The 16,371-nt window shown below is 38.0% G+C and overlaps 1 protein-coding gene across 3 annotated transcripts in view; it reads left to right on the top strand.

The window, feature by feature from the left end:
• The window catches only part of LOC127450321 (centrosomal protein of 112 kDa-like), a 291,075-nt gene that overhangs the window by 230,220 nt on the left and 44,484 nt on the right, over positions 1-16,371 (top strand). The window lies entirely within an intron of this gene.

Raw genomic sequence — 16,371 nt, 5'->3', positions numbered from 1 at the left:
CATTTAACAGACAGAAAGCCCATCTCGGTCCTTGAATCCCTGCCAACCAGTGCCGCTGTTAAATGGGTCAATTAGCCACATTTTAAGAGCAAACTTTGTACCAAACAGAGATTCTTTATTTATAGGGTCAGTGGGATTTATTTCCATGACTTTCACATGATGTGGCCACGGAATGGCGCTAGGAACTTTTCTCAGCTTTTTTGTGCCACGGCCACATCTTAAAGTCGCTCTACTCTTTACTCTGAAAATTAATTAGATCATGGCCACTTTCCCTTATGAAACCTGTTAAATTTCAGTAAAACTGAGACTGGTGTCTCTGCAGAACAAAAATTGGCGTTTTCTAATCAACGGCCATTTTCAAACCTGGATGGCCATTTTTCAACCGCTTTACATGATTTGTCTACTACATTGAGATTCCCTAATTTCACTGGATAGTTCAGAAGCGCCCATCCCAGTTTAAAAACGCCCACAGATTGGGCCATTATGGTTCCGCAGAGACCTATACTTTGTAAAATTGCCGGATTGCCTTTTCTGGTAAATGTGCCACTACTGGTATTCACACATAAAAAACATCCCATCTTTTATGCTACCATTCACACATCAGGACGATTAAACTATGTGATGTAATTTGCCAAAAAGGCTTTTGGTCCTGTACATACCTTGTTCCCTGAAAAAGGTTAGTTATTTTATCATAAGCAACGAAATACCATACTATTCCTGTAAGCTCCTGTAAGAGAAGAACTTTAAGTCTGGATCAAACTACGCAACTTCTAAAATCTGAACAGATTTGTAAAACAATAGGTATCATACATTTTCCAAGTATGTAAATGACTACAGACAAAAACTGGGCATTACACCAAACCACTGAGGATCACACAATGTCTGGCTGTCAAGTTGATGTGATCCGATCACAAACTCACGTGGAAACACACACCCTCCTAGGAGACGTATTGCAGATGTAAACATGTATGGGAGAGTTGCTGTTATTATTGCAGCATCTCTGTTCAGAGTCGCAAAAGAAACACGGCAAGCCCATTTGGGTGCGGTCTTGGGTGGAAAGACTTTGACGAGATTTGGAAGTGAGTAGCATTAAGCTCCACTTAAGCGCTTGTTCATTGATCTTGATTTCCATTAGCTGCTCACAATATGACTTAAGATTTACTGTGTGTCCAATTTGATGACATTTTTTGACCCCGAAGTATTGCGTCATCTCCGTCAAAACTTGTGATTGGTCTAAATCAGACTCCTTAAGGTGCGATCACGTTTACCTTTGAACGGCGAAATTCCGTGTGCAAAGAAAGTGTGGGCGGGTGCTGAGGGCATGTGAAACCAATAAAAAACTAATTACCAACCAGCCTCTTTTTTTAATGCTGCACTTTATTCTCTTTGAGAATGAAGTTAAAACGAAACTCGTCACTAAAATGAAATCCTTGTCCATTGTGAATATTCAGTGTAGTTGTGTATGAAGCATCCCCCCCACAAAGAGGACACTGTCAAACCAAGCAACTTCCGATTGGTCAATGCGGCGAATTCGATTCACCCAACTTGAACTCCATGCGAAATCCATGAGGGGAAATTCTTTGCATCAGAACTCCATCGCTCAGATTCCAATTGAGATGTATTTCGCCTGTGGAATTTCGCTTGTTACGGTAAATGTGACCGTGCCTTTAGGTCAACGTATCCTGACCTCTTATGTGCTCCAACCTTTAATCATATGGCATTGTTCACACAAAACATCAAAACTGAACTTTTCAGCTAATGTTACAACTTCTCATTATTAGAAGTCGACCGATATATCGCAGAGGCCAATACATTTCCCAATATTCTGACTTTTTTAATATCGGCATCGGCTGATAAAATTTTATAGTTTGGCCGATTGTTTTTATTTATTTTTTTTTTTTATCCCCTTTTTCTCCCAATTTGGAATGCCCAATTCCAACTATTTAGTAGGTCCTCGTGGTGGCGTGGTTACTCACCTCAATCCGGGTGGCAGAGGACAAGTCTCAGTTGCCTCCACGTATCTTATCACGTGGCTCATTGTGCATGACACCGTGGAGACTCACAGCATGTGGAGGCTCATGCTACACTCCGCGTTCCAACTTACCACGCACCTCATTGAGAGCGAGAACCACTAATCGCAACCACGAGGAGGTTACCCCATGTGACTCTACCCTCCCTAGCAACTGGGAAAATTTGGTTGCTTAGGAGAGCTGGCTGGAGTCACTCAGCACACCCTGGATTTGAACTTCGACTCCAGGAGTGGTAGCTGAGCTACCCAAGCCCTAGCCGATTTGTTTCTTGAGGGCGCCGAAAATCGCCTGCTTGCATGTGAAGTGAGTTTTGTTTTTAGGTGCCATCGTGTTACTACAATAATAGACCGGTGTCATTTAAACGGTCCGCATATCAGAGCCGTGACAGACGCATTTAAAGTCATAATTTTAAAGCTCGCCTGTTTCATTCTCCCTCTCTCTCCTCAACAGTTCCCTATAACTGTCTTGACTAATGATAAAAAGGCAAATATCAATAAAACTGTTATCATATACCGTCTGAAAATACGTGCATATCTAGTTTAAACAGATGTAATAAACAAACCTCACAAAACTTGAGCAGATCCAGCGGTCCTGTGGAGTGCTCATTTATTAACCTCTAAATCACTTATTCTATCAGCCTCTCCTCAGCAGTTCCCTGTCACTTTTAACTTACTTTTCTAATGATAAAAGGCAAATATCAATAAACCTTCTATTATATACCGTTTGTAAATATGCAGATATCTTGTTTAAAAAGATGTAATTCACGAACCTCACGAAAATCCAGGGCTTTCTTCCCGTTCATCTAATATATTCCTCTGAAGCATGTATTGAGGGCATAATTGACATGGCATGCCATTTTTTATTTTCCTGGTCAATGGCTGTGCTGATGCATGTTTGAGTCCACTTGTGAAAATGTTTCTGTTTTGCATTTTTCTAATTTAATCGTTTATTTTTCATTACAAATTATATTATCAGCATAACAGTTTGAGTGAAAAATTTGTGCAAAGCCCGATGATTATGATATAATCATGATCCTGCATGTGAATTTTCACAGAGCATCTAAAGTGCTTTAATGAAAGAAATCCTGTCCTTTTGTACAAAACGAGTTAACACAGTTAATGTCACAAATTTGCTTATTTGATTACTGATCACGAAATTGTATGGAATCTTAAATATTTCTTATATTATGTAATTGTAATCATGTAATCATTAGCATGCAAGGAACAGCAAGAGATGAGCAGGCTATTTTATTTATATGACGTTTTTCGCACCTGCATTCTAATCTACATCTTGATATAGCCTAATCCTTCCTCATGATCACGCAGCGTATTTTCATCGGCTGAATGGGAGACTAAACACTAATAAAGTGTGACGAGACTCGCGCTGTACATGCAAGCCATTCACGCATCACAAGCCAATCAACTATTTAGCCCTTTTCGGTAAATCGCACCTACAAAATCCCAAAATTTTATTTCCAGGTTTAATTAATATTTTGAATTGACTCAGATTTTTGAACCCCACGATGTGTGTTTGTTTTCTCTTTTAATCATTTAATGTAATTTTGATTGTGACTATGGTTTAAGGAGGGTGTACCTGTATGCTGGGTTGGAAAACTCAAGGATTAATATCTGTGTATATGTAGGCTGTCATCTGCGCAGCCTGACCAAAGCAAAGCGGGCGCGTTTACTCGTGCGATTAACAGAACGTGAAACGCTGCCGGCTCGTGATGCGCGAATGGCTTGCACGCGCTGCACAAGTCTGTTGGGTATACTGGAGTCTCGTCACATTTTTACTTTTTATTCAGCCTCCCATTCAGCTCATGAAAACGCTCATGCGTAATCATGAGGAAGGATTACATCAAGATGTAGATTGGAATGCAGGTGCAGAATTTATATAAAATCGCCGTTGCTGGCATGCCAGTGATTACCCCTTGGCACGTGTGCCATAGGACTCCAGCCATATTGGGTAACTTTTTGCTCGTTGCAGTGCATTCTGGGCTCCCCTTCTTTATGACCCCATTTACACCTGGTATTAAGATGTGTCTCGGGTGATCCGATCATCACATGTGGTCAGGCGAGAAACATCGTTGTTTACACATGGTCGTTTAAATGCCTCTCCTGTGAACACTTGTGATCGGATTTGGAGGGGAGGGACGGCATGCATCAATCACTATGTCAGTGTGTTACTGCATGATAATTAACAGCAAAAACGCCATAAAAAGCTCTTTTTCAAAATCTAAATTTTGAGTAGAATTGTCAGTTATTTTAGTGGATTACCTGTTTTAACCTGAGATGCAGATGTTCATGCTTTTCGTAAGTGTCACTGCATGTTGATATCAGGCACATTGAAGAAGATCTGTGAAGTTCCATGCTTGAGTTTTTTTTTTTTTTTCACATGTTTTTTTTCCTTTTAAACTGCTCGTAACCGGCAATGTTTACACACTTGTTTTAGCACAGTGGTTGATTGACAGGTGAGGGGAGGTGCTTAACAGCTGTCCGGGACGCATCCAGGCCGAATAAGCATTTACACATCAAATGTGATGTGGTCACATGCGTTTTTGACCACATACATATGTGGTTTTTGTGATCCAATCACAAAACGTTTTAGACCCTGTTTAGACCTGGATTTAGCACTGACCACATGTGATTGGATCACCCAAAATGCATCCTAATTCTGAGTGTAAACGGGGTCTATGAGGTACACATGTGAAGCCCTGCTTTCACCTTGGGAGTGTACATATGATGTCTTAATATATGACCTGGGTTTGCAGCTCACTAGGATTTGGAAAAGTAACTGCATTGGCTATCATCGTTTCCCTCCATGTTCTTGATTGGCATTAGCTCATGCTCCAGCCTCTTGTTTTTTAGATTTGTAGTTGATCTTCATGCCACCCAGCTGCATTCTGGATTACCTTGCTGCAGTTGTGTTCCAGCATGCACAGATGACATGCTTGTCTTGTTTCAACACTCTGCTAACCCCAGTATGCACAGCTGCTTGTTAAGACTGACTTTACTCGCAACCTCTGCTGCCAAGCCAGCGACACCGGCTGCTGCATCAACAATAGCGTCACACCGCTCGACTTTGAACACTGCAGGAGTCCTCCCATGTTGCATCTCTGCTCTGACATCACTCACACAGCATGAGACATAGCTCGCAGTACCACACGGATGTGGGTCTCAGTGGGGCATGTGTCAGTCTGATGTTGATGTAGAGTTTCTATTTATAACGCACAGGAACACAACATGAAGATATATTCATGCTTTGTCTTCACTGCCAGCTTGTCTGAGTGTGCTTTGTTCAGTTTTCATTCAGAAAATAGGTAATAAGTCATTTACGTAGCTGTCGCTTTTATTTAAAGGAATTGAAGTACACTGATTGGAGATTCAGTCCTCCTGGATTAACCAAATTGACCCTATTTACTTTATTAATACATGTTCCTGGTCTTATTGTGAACATTTATTCATCTGAGACCACACATAGCATGAGCCTGGGCTTTGTGGAAATACCAAATGTTTTGGGGTTTGACCATGACATCTTCCTCTCTTTGGTTTTTAAATAGGGTTGTCATGTACTTGTACTTGTGCTTATAAAAATGCTCCGATACCAAAAACCAATACCATTCGACATACAAATTAAAATCATGTTATGTCCTAGTGTGATTATTAAATCGCAAAGGCTGCGATTTAATGAGATAAATATATAGTTTGTATGTGCTGCACGCTTCAAATGTAAGCACATGTGAATGTGTGGAGCTGGTGTTGTGCCGACATAAAGACACAAAGTGCTCATACCTTTTAGAGCTCCTTGGCTCATACATAGAAAACACCATCATGAGCATTGCACGCTCTTTTTGTACCAGATGACAGTGAGCAGAGCGTTAAATCACGTTGTAGCATGACACATCCAGACTACATATTTATTTAATTAAAGGAAAATTCCGAGTTCAATACAAGTTAAGTTCAGTCGACAGCATTTGTGGCATAATGTTGATTACCACAAAAAATTTCAACTATCGAAATTACTAATTAACGATTATTAATGATAATTGTTGATTTAAAGGATTAAAAAAACCTAACATTGATTCAAATCAGTGTTCTATTGATTTTAATATTTAATAATTATCTTTGATAATTATTCATTATTGCTAATAACCAAAACCGCTCCTAAACGTAGCGCACTGCATTTACTGGAGCCCCATATGAGGTTTTAATGAGTTAGATTAAATTAATTAATTTAAATATCAATTAATAACTAAAGAAATAATTATTAATTATTTCTGATAGTAACACTGATCTAAACAACCAGTAAAGCCCTACATTGTTTTGGTAATTACGGGAGTCGGGCTCCGGCTCTGCTCTTCTGCGCTGATGAATCTGATGTTTTGAGGCATAGCAGTGTAACCATGGTTACAGATGATCAACTTATCAGAGAGAATGTCACTAATGACAACAAAACTCACCCCCTCCCCTCAAAAAAATTAATAAATTAATAATGAAAGGAAGAAAATGACGGATATCTGAAAAATATGTCTTCTAAGCAGGTAAGTAGCATATCTTCCACTGTTGTTTTGACTTATTGAAAACAAATAAATAACGTAACAAAAGTTAAATTCTAATAGTTTCTACCATTTGACTTTATCTGATATGACTAACAATCATTATGTCTAATGTCATCCTTGCTTAACTTTTGAAAATGGGTGCCTTTTTGAATGATCCATGGTCAGTGTTCCTCATGTGTTGTGGCTACAAGCTTTCAGCTTCAAACTACTTCCACACTTATCACCGCACATATGCACGCATTGTAGTAGCTCCAGACCTTCTTTTCTTTATTTACGGACATGACGTAATCACGCACGGATGACTGATGGAAGTATGCAATTTCCCGCCAAATCCGCCCCGACAGCTCTAAAATATAAATCATTGTTATAGGCTTACTATAGTGAATCGGGGTAAGGCAAAAACATGATTTGGAAGAAAAACTGTTGATGTGCTTGCTCATGAATTAAATTTTTTTCATTTCTAACAAAAAAATCTTATATGGTGTAGCTTTAAGAAGAGAGACAAGTCGAATACATTTTTGTGATAATCAATATTATGCCACAAGTGCTGTCGATTGAACTTAACTTGAATTGAACCCGGAATATTCCTTTAAATAGCAGCCTTATGTGGTTCAGTAATCATGTAGCGACCTGCTTTTCCATAAGTGAGATGCCACCGTAAAAAACACACAGAAACTGAACGGGCTTCATAATAAAAGCTTCCACCATAATAAAAGCTCAATTGAAATGGAAAAAAAGAAATATACAACAGAAATATATCACTACTGTATAGTTATGTAATATTCACTGTAATGCTACTATTACTACTACTACCTTTTTTTATTATTATTATTATTATTATTATTATTATTATTTTCTCTCCTTTTTCTCCCAATTTGGAATGTCCAATTCCCAATGCGCTCTAAGTCCTCGTGGTGGTGTAGTGACTCTCCTCAGTCTGGGTGAATCCAGGATGAATCTCAGTTGCCTCTGCGTCTGCAACCGTCAACCCGCTCATCTTATCACATGGCTTGTTGAGTGTGTTACCGCGGAGACATAGTGCGTGGAAGCTTCACGCCATCCACCGCGGCATCCACACACAACTCACCACGTGGCCCACTGAGAGTGAACCACATTATATCGACCACGAGGAGGTTACCCCATGTGACTCCCTAGCAACCGGACCAATTTGGTTGCTTAGGAGACCCAGCTGGAGTCACTCAGCACACCCTGGGATTCGAACTCGCGCTGGGTGGTAGCCAGCGTCTTTACTCACTGAGCTACACAGGCCCCTTATTACTACTACTACTAATAATAATAATGATAAATCAATAGTAATTGTGTAATTTTTAAGCAATATTTCACTTCTGTAATACTCTGTTATGCAGTACTTTATTTGACAAAAATAACTCCAGTGTTGTATTTTGGATTGTGCTGTGAGGATCTGTATAAAAGCACTTCATGACAAACATAATAGAATATCATGTTGAAAATTATTTGTTCTATTTTTATTTTGTTAAAGTTTTATTTAACTCATTTATTTAAACACCATTTTGATGGTAAATTTGAAATAAACTGTTGATATGGAATACATGAAAAAAAAAAAACGTATCGGTATCGGCGAGTACCGAAAAGGAAGAATCTGAACTTGTTCTCATTCTCAAAAATTATATCAGGACATCCCTATTTTATGTCTGACATCACAATTCAGCACATTTTATTTCATTAAAGATGAACATTAGGTGTTCATTTTGCATTTATTTTTAATATTTGATTGAGTTTTCTTTTCTTCAATATATCTATATATATATATTTTATAAACATCTCGAGACAAATTTTGTGAGTTTTCAAAGCAGGATATGCAGGATTATGCTATCTTTTACAATAAGATTTCTAACATTAGGCCTCAGTACACGTGTTTTCATCTATTGAGTGACACTGCAGGTGAATAGGGTTAAACAAAAAAAAAAAATAACCATAATTCTATGAAACATGATATTCCTTAGAAATTAGATATAAAAAATAAAAAAAATACAATACATAAACATCTTCTATACATATCTTTTTCAATATTTTTATTAAAGCAGTGTTGCAGAGTGTGTTCATGAAAAAATAGCTCAAAATCGAACTTTATTTTTGAATGGAAAAACATTTCTTCATTTTCATAGTAATGGGGTCCTGATGTCCTCTACTGAAGACATCAAATAAGTTAAGAATATATTTATATAAGGCACTTATATAAGCTCACCTATACTAAGTTCATGGCACAGCTCAGTGGCCACATGAGTTGAAAGTTCAAATTCTACTTGAAATTGGTGATGATGAAGTTTGATCTACAGTCTGTTAAGCAGTTTTTCCCTTATATAAACTTTTAAAGTTTTCAAAGTTCCTCTTAAAGGTGTTATTGTGATGTCATGCTGTTGATTGAAAGTAGTAGACTGGAGTAACCGGATCAGAGAGAGTTATAAAGGTGATAACACATTTATAGTTTTTGCAGCGTTTTGTGAAACTTTTGCCCCATTTACACATAGCATTAAGATGTGTTTTGGGTGATGTGTTTGAAATAGCACGACACTAGATACAGGTGTAAATTGGGTCCAACATTTTTTTGATTTATCCACTTCAGTCACATTTGGAGGTGGACAAATGTGGTCGAAAACGCATGTGACCACAATTGGGCTCGTACTGTAGTGCAAATACTCACCTGTTAGAATGTGATTGAACAGAAGTGAAGCACAAACCAATCAGCTGTAAATCAATCTGGTGGAGCTGGTGGAGTCTTTGCTGGTTTCAAAAATAACTGAGACTTCTGCTCGATACATCATGTTTGCGCATAGATTAAACGCAAGTATAACTGGGAGAAACAGTGCACAGAATTATTATTATTATTTTTTTTTTTTTTGTGGTTAAAGCACAGTAAAATTTACCTTTGCACAATTAAATTCTGCAGACGAAGAAGGCTTGGGCAGATGCAACACGTGTGAAACCAGCAAAAAACGAATTGCCATGCAGTTCAGTATGTTCATGCTGCATTTTATACTCTGGGAGAGTGAAGTTATACAGAAACTCCCCGCTGAAATGACATCCTTGTCCATTGTGAATATTCAGTGTACCTGTGTACAAAGCACCGCCTGTTTGGTTACTGCCAAACCAAGAAACTTCACCAAACTTAAACCCCATGCAAAATTTGTGTAGAGAAATTCTTCGTCAACGGAAATCCATCTGGTCACCAGCAGAATTTCACTGTTTCAAAGGTAAATGTGACTGTGCCTTTTATTATAATGCAGTATCACACATACGTGATGATTGGTGTAAGTCGTCATGAAATCAGAGACCCTCCCCTTGAAATCTGAACACTCGTGGTCAAAAAAGACGCATACTATGCCCAGGTGTACAGAGTAGCCAAAAACTGTACTCAAGTAAAAGTACAATTACTTAAAATAAATTATAATAATAATTACTCAAGTAAAAGTAATGATGTCAATATTTACTTGAGTAAGAGTAAAAAAAAGTATCCAATTAAAAGAATAGTGAAGTAGCAAGTTACAAGTTAATTTCATATGTAAGATTATGGACATGTACTACCCAATATTCCATTACATACTATACATTTAACAAGTATTACATAATAATAATAATAATTTAAAAATTATTATTATTGGAAATTCTTTCATCATTCACCCTCATGTTGTTCCAAATCTGTATGTCTTTCTTTCTTCAGTGCAACACAATTAAGATGTCAGACAGAATGTTAGCCTTAGTCACTATTTACTTTCACTGCATGTTTTTTCCTCCATATTTTAAAAGGGAATGCGCTCCAGTAGTCATGCATGCACGCAATTGGCAGAGCAAAAGGCATTTACACTTATATGTATTTCAGCATTGATATAAAAATGTATACTTAGAAACTGATGTCATAAGAGCCCATAGTTACAGAATCACCCTGAAATTGACCATCACCACAACACAGACAAGCTAACGTTATTACAATCACCAAAAATCACCGCAACGAGTTTTCTTAAGTTGGAGCTGCAAGTTTAATCTTGAAATATACACTCATCCTGTTCTTAAGTGGAGGCATTGCGTGATGAAAGAAAATGTTTGTTTTGAGCACTTGGCTTGCTGCTGTAGCGGTCATGAACTGTAAAGTTCCACTGTCGTAAAATTCCCATTCAAAAATCTCTCAATAAATTACGTATTTATTAAGACTTATTTAATTAAACCAGTAATGTAACGACAGGAACGTCGCCCATTGTAAGTAATTTTGTTTTTTCATCAGAAATTTACTATTAAACCTACTCTTAAAAGTAAATTTTCGCCAGGGCCTGGGTAGCTCAGTGGTAAAATACGCTGGCTACCACCCCTGGAGTTCGCTAGTTCGAATCCCAGGGCGTGCTGAGTGACTCCAGCCAGGTCTCCTAAGCAACCAAATTGGCCCAGTTGCTAGGGAGGGTAGAGTCACATGGGGTAACCTCCTCGTGGTCACTATAATGTGGTTTGTTCTCGGTGGGGCGCATGGTGAATTGAGCGTGGTTGCCGCGGTGGATGGTGTAAAGCCTCCACACGCGCTATGTCTCCGTGGCAGCGCGCTCAACAAGCCACATGATAAGATGCGCGGGTTGACTGTCTCAGACGCGGAGGCAACTGGGATTCGTCCTCCGCCACCCGGACTGAGGCGAATCACTATGCGACCACGAGGACTTAGAGCGCATTGGGAATTGGGCATTCCAAATTGGGAGAAAAAGGGGAAAAATCAAAAAAAAAAAAAAACATTTTCGCCAAAAATGTACTCAAGTAAATGTAACAGAGTAAATGTAGTGCATTACTACCTTCCTCTGTGTTTACATGTAAATGGCAATGGGTCTCGCCTGTCCATTTGTGATTGAATCACCCAAAACACATTAATACAAAGTGGAAACAGCCATAAGACAAAAAGACAAAAAATACGCTTGAATTATGATTCCCTATTGCTACCTTTACTTGAGTTGGAAATCAGGATATTCTCTTTATCTTCACTAAATCTGAATCCATGAATGAAGATCAATAAACAGGCCATGTAAACAACTCAATTGGAACATTTTGCATGGCTATTACTATTGCACATACTTCGGTTTATAGATATGAACAAAGCCCTAACCCTAAGTACTCAACTCGTCCCACATTGTTTGTGCTACAGACATGAATGATTCCTCGAATCATGCAGCTTGTTGAGAAGAGGTATGCTATGACTTTTATAAGCAATCAGACTTAACATTTTCATCCGGTGGATGTGCCAAAATTGGCACAAAATCTCACAGTCCTTCATTGAAGGAGGGCCCTAGCAGACATATCAAGAAATTATTTATTTTTTTGGTGGGGGGGTTTCAAGTTCAGGCGCATACGTCTGCAACAGATGTGTCCCGTTACTCACTCACTCCTGCAGCCCTTCTGTGACCCTGCCGTGACCTCAGAGCTCGTTCATGGATCTGCTGTCGTGCGGTTGAGGTTTGACATGGCCGTGTACAGCCACAGGAATGATGAGTTAGCAAATCTGTTGAGATTGGAGAAGATAACCTTCATGTGCTGTGGCTCAGAGAGGAGGTTTGGGAAGAGGACAGCTGATAAATGAGTGCATGGGGCAGATTCCCAGAAACCCTTTGAACCCGTATCACAGTGTGAAAACGTCCCAGTGAACTGCGTGAGAAAGGCTGCAGCTCTCTCCCACACACACTTTGTTACACATTGTAAGACAGCATCCCTTACTGCTCGTTTCGGCAGAAAGCTGCTCAGTTTTTAAAAAGAGTAGTAACCAGATAGATAGAAACTATTTGGATTTGCCTGTGCAAAAATGTTATTTACAGTATGCGAAAAATCGTAGGATGGCACAAACAATTTGCGAATAAAGCATTTCCATCCCATGTGTTCAATAGAACAAAATCGTCCCATCTGGGGAAATAGGCGCAAAATAGAAAGGAAAATGGATGTTGAAACCACTGTGGCTATTTTGTTAAATGTAATAAATGAACATATTTTCCGGAAATAAAGTTGCACCTGATAAGTCGCATTGGGTCAAAATCGCGTTGTTGAGAGGAAAAAAAAAACACATTTAAGTCGCATCTGTGTATAAGTGGCACTGAAAGAGAGTGTATGCACTAGGTTGGCACTAGGACCCGAGAGCAGCCACCAGACTTCCCTTCAGCGGTTCAGATGTCAAACGCTCTCCGTGAAGATTACAGTACCTCAGAATCTACACATCCTATCACAGTCTTTTTGGACTTGTTTAAGACAGGAGAATTTGCTTTTAGTAATCGTATGTAACAGTTTCTCATATTCATTTTATGTTAGGGTTAGGGTTAAATACGATACTTGCGTTTTAAAGAGCGCACAGACCAAACGCTCAAACAAACTTCATTTTTGCTAACATTCAGCGGAAGATGCCTTTTGTCTGGGAGTGAAAGCATGTCAGTTCTGGGAGGTAACAGTAGACAATCATTTTCATGACAGACTTTGATTTCACATTAACCAGAGCAACATTTGTGATGATATTGATAATCTTCTCAGGGAGAATTATGTATTCACATGGCTTGAAGTCATATTAATAACCCTTTTTAATACAGATCTACTATACCTGTATAGATTCTATTATATTCGGTAAATGTGTTTCTATTGTAGTTTATGCGCGTCGTCTTGTCGAATACAAAAATGATCCACCTCAAGCCAGCGTATATGTTTTTTATATGCAGTTTGGAAACTTTATTCGCAACTTGGTGTTTCCATCCAGCATTTTTATGCAATATCTTAAAATGTCCATAAAAATATGTGGATGGGAACCCACACTGAAAAAATTATGAGTTGGATTGGCTTAAATATATACGTAGCATTGTTGCGTCACACTTTTTAAGCAAATTCAACTTAAGGTTAACTTAGCTGACTTAGATATCCGTAAATGTAAGAGATCTTTCAACTTCCTTTACTTAGAAAATCTAATTTGTGACATTGTTGATTACCAGAGAACATAATAGACTTGTTCCTTATTATAAGGCATGCACAATGGAAGTGAATGGTGCCTGTCAGTAAACATTAAAATACACACTGTTTCAAAAGTACAGACACTAAATGTAAACATTATATGTGTTAACATGTTATAAACACGAACTGGGATTACCATTACAGCATCATGACAATCAAGTTGTAATATTAGATATAACTACAACCAAAAAAAAATTAGAAAGTGATTTTAATACACTAATATCATGTTAACACGCATATTGTTTATATCTTTTGGCTATACTTTTGAAACAGTGAGTATTTTAAAGTGTATGGATTGACCCCATTCACTTCCATTGTAAGTCACTGATGTAAACGGTGTTAGCTTTTTCAAGCAGGGATTTTTGTGGTGATCAACATTATGCTAAAAATATTGTCAATTAAGCCTAACTATTTAACATATTCCTTTTAATATGGGACAGCTGAGCACATCCTAACAGTGTGCAACCAATGTCTATCCAAATCATCGGGCACTAAAAGCAGAAAGAAAATCAAACAGGGAAATTACAAGTCTTATAAAAAGCTTCATAGTGCAGAACTTTTCAGTGGAGGTGGAAACAGAATCAGAACAGCCATGTTCTTCTTCCACTGTCTTCAAAGCAGACAAACTGTCCAATTAGCTGACAATGTCTGAACACAATGAACAGGCAACTGTAAAATTATATATATATTTTTTTTTTATTATTGTTACCTCTGAATTCTTTTTTACGCATAGGATTCTAAAGGTTGCTGCACAACTTGTCTTGCTGCCATATGGGAAGATGGATATTCACATGTTGATAAAGTTAAAAGAGAAAACCCATGAAGGGTTTAAATCAAACTGCACTTACTGCATGTGTTAAACAACTGCATACAAACACAAAATGAAATACAGGAGACCTGGACTAGATGTCACATGAGGAAGTTGTCACTGGGGCTTCAGTATTTCTTAGTAACTAAGGATCTGAGTAAAAAGTCCAGGTACACAAATGTGTACTATTATTTTTTGTAATAACGGTTGAAATGTTCAATATAGAGTTTCGGCAGCCAATATTTTATTGTGCCTATGCAGGAGCTGACTTAAAAAAAAAAAAAAAAAAAAATTACCCTGAAAAATATTAACTTAAGTAAATGTGACAACTAACCGTCTTGCCTGCTCGCTCAGACACGCGTACGGGAAAGTGTCCCGCGGAAACGCATGCCAGCAACCCCATGGATGCACATATACTCCGAAAATTCTCAAGCATGAGTGTCACTCGATGGATGATCATGTACTTGTGAAATACACGGAGCATGCACATAGCCTAACCTTAAGAAAAACTTTCTTACATAGTCTGTGGAGGTAAAAAGTGATCAGCCACCCCCTCTTGCGAATATGCGAAAACTGGATCAACACACATATAATGTACTTAAATGAGAAAATTCCCATTCAAATGTGAAACCCGATAGATGTGCACATATTTCTAAAATGCTCCCGCATATACTATACTGTGTTACAGTGAGGCACTTACAATGGAAGTGAATGGGGTCGATTTTTGGAGGATTTAAAGGCAGAAATGTGAAGTTTATAATTTTATAAAAGCACTTACATTAATTCTTCTGTTAAAACTCATGCTTTATTTGAGCTGTAAAATTGTTTATCTAATTTTTTAAGCTCGTTTTAGGGTTTACGCCATTACATCGTCATGGTAACAAAAAAGGATGAGTCAAAATGTATTTTTGTGGTAATCAACATTATGCCACAAATGCTTTCGATTGAACTTAACTTGTATTGAACCCGGAATATTCCTTTAATGTCTGTAGCACTAACTGCAGGAAGAGTTATGCACTGAAGTTTAATATGTAGGGTTTTGGGTTTGTTCACATCAGTAAACGTATATGCAGTTGTGGTAGTATTTAGTATCAGCTTCTCGAGGGCAGTAAATCAGAAAGTAATTTGCCACGATATGTCTTTTTTCTGTTGTCCTGTCTAAGCATCAGGTCTGTTTCAGTTATATCACACACTGCACTGGTGTGTTATTCTCCCTTCATTTGTCGTGTTTGTAGTTTGCTGAAGGGTTTGTGAAGGACGTGCTGGCAGGCTCAGGTTCTGGCATGAGGGCGGATGGTATTGAACAGTTACAGTTTGAAAAGCACGTAAACAGCTGTCACTGTGCCAGAACCACAAAACACCAATGCAGAGATCAAATAAAGCCTTTTGTAGTTCAAACACTGCTTTATAGAGCTACAAACCCAATATCTACCTGACAAACAGATATTGTGGGACTGCCAGAGGAGAATGTTAGACAAACCTACAAATATCTCTCTCACACATTTTCATTTCTTACGATACCCTCACTGATTCTTGAGAAAAGGGATAAAACAAGTCCTACATGCAAAAGTCATCTTTATGTTAAAAATCAAGAAATTAATTCTAATAAAAATACTGGAAAAGTTAAATTTATAGGAAATGTGTATACTCGGGACATTTATTACTATCTATTTTAAATAATTTAATTAGACATTTTTTCAATGCATGCTCTGTACTTGGAAGCACATGTAACTTAACCTTTCCTAAGCAAGAAGTCGCAATAGTAAACTGCCAAACAAAGTGTTTCAAAATGCAACACATTTATTTTTTCTGAGGACCCCTTTCCCACTTCCTGCTCATGGTGGATGCAACAGTAGGACACGTGGTCTGGTAAATTGGATATTTTCTCTGCGGTCACGGCTTTTTCCAAAAAAAATTTTTTTAAATTGCGTAATAATTTTGTCATTTTAATTTAGGTTATAGAGGCAGCTTCAACTGAGGAAAAAAAC

The sequence above is a fragment of the Myxocyprinus asiaticus genome, chromosome 13 (assembly GCF_019703515.2).
Source record: "Myxocyprinus asiaticus isolate MX2 ecotype Aquarium Trade chromosome 13, UBuf_Myxa_2, whole genome shotgun sequence".
Taxonomy (NCBI): Eukaryota; Metazoa; Chordata; class Actinopteri; order Cypriniformes; family Catostomidae; genus Myxocyprinus; species Myxocyprinus asiaticus.
Note: the sequence above shows the minus strand (reverse complement) of the source record. Positions and strands in the feature narration are given on the sequence as shown.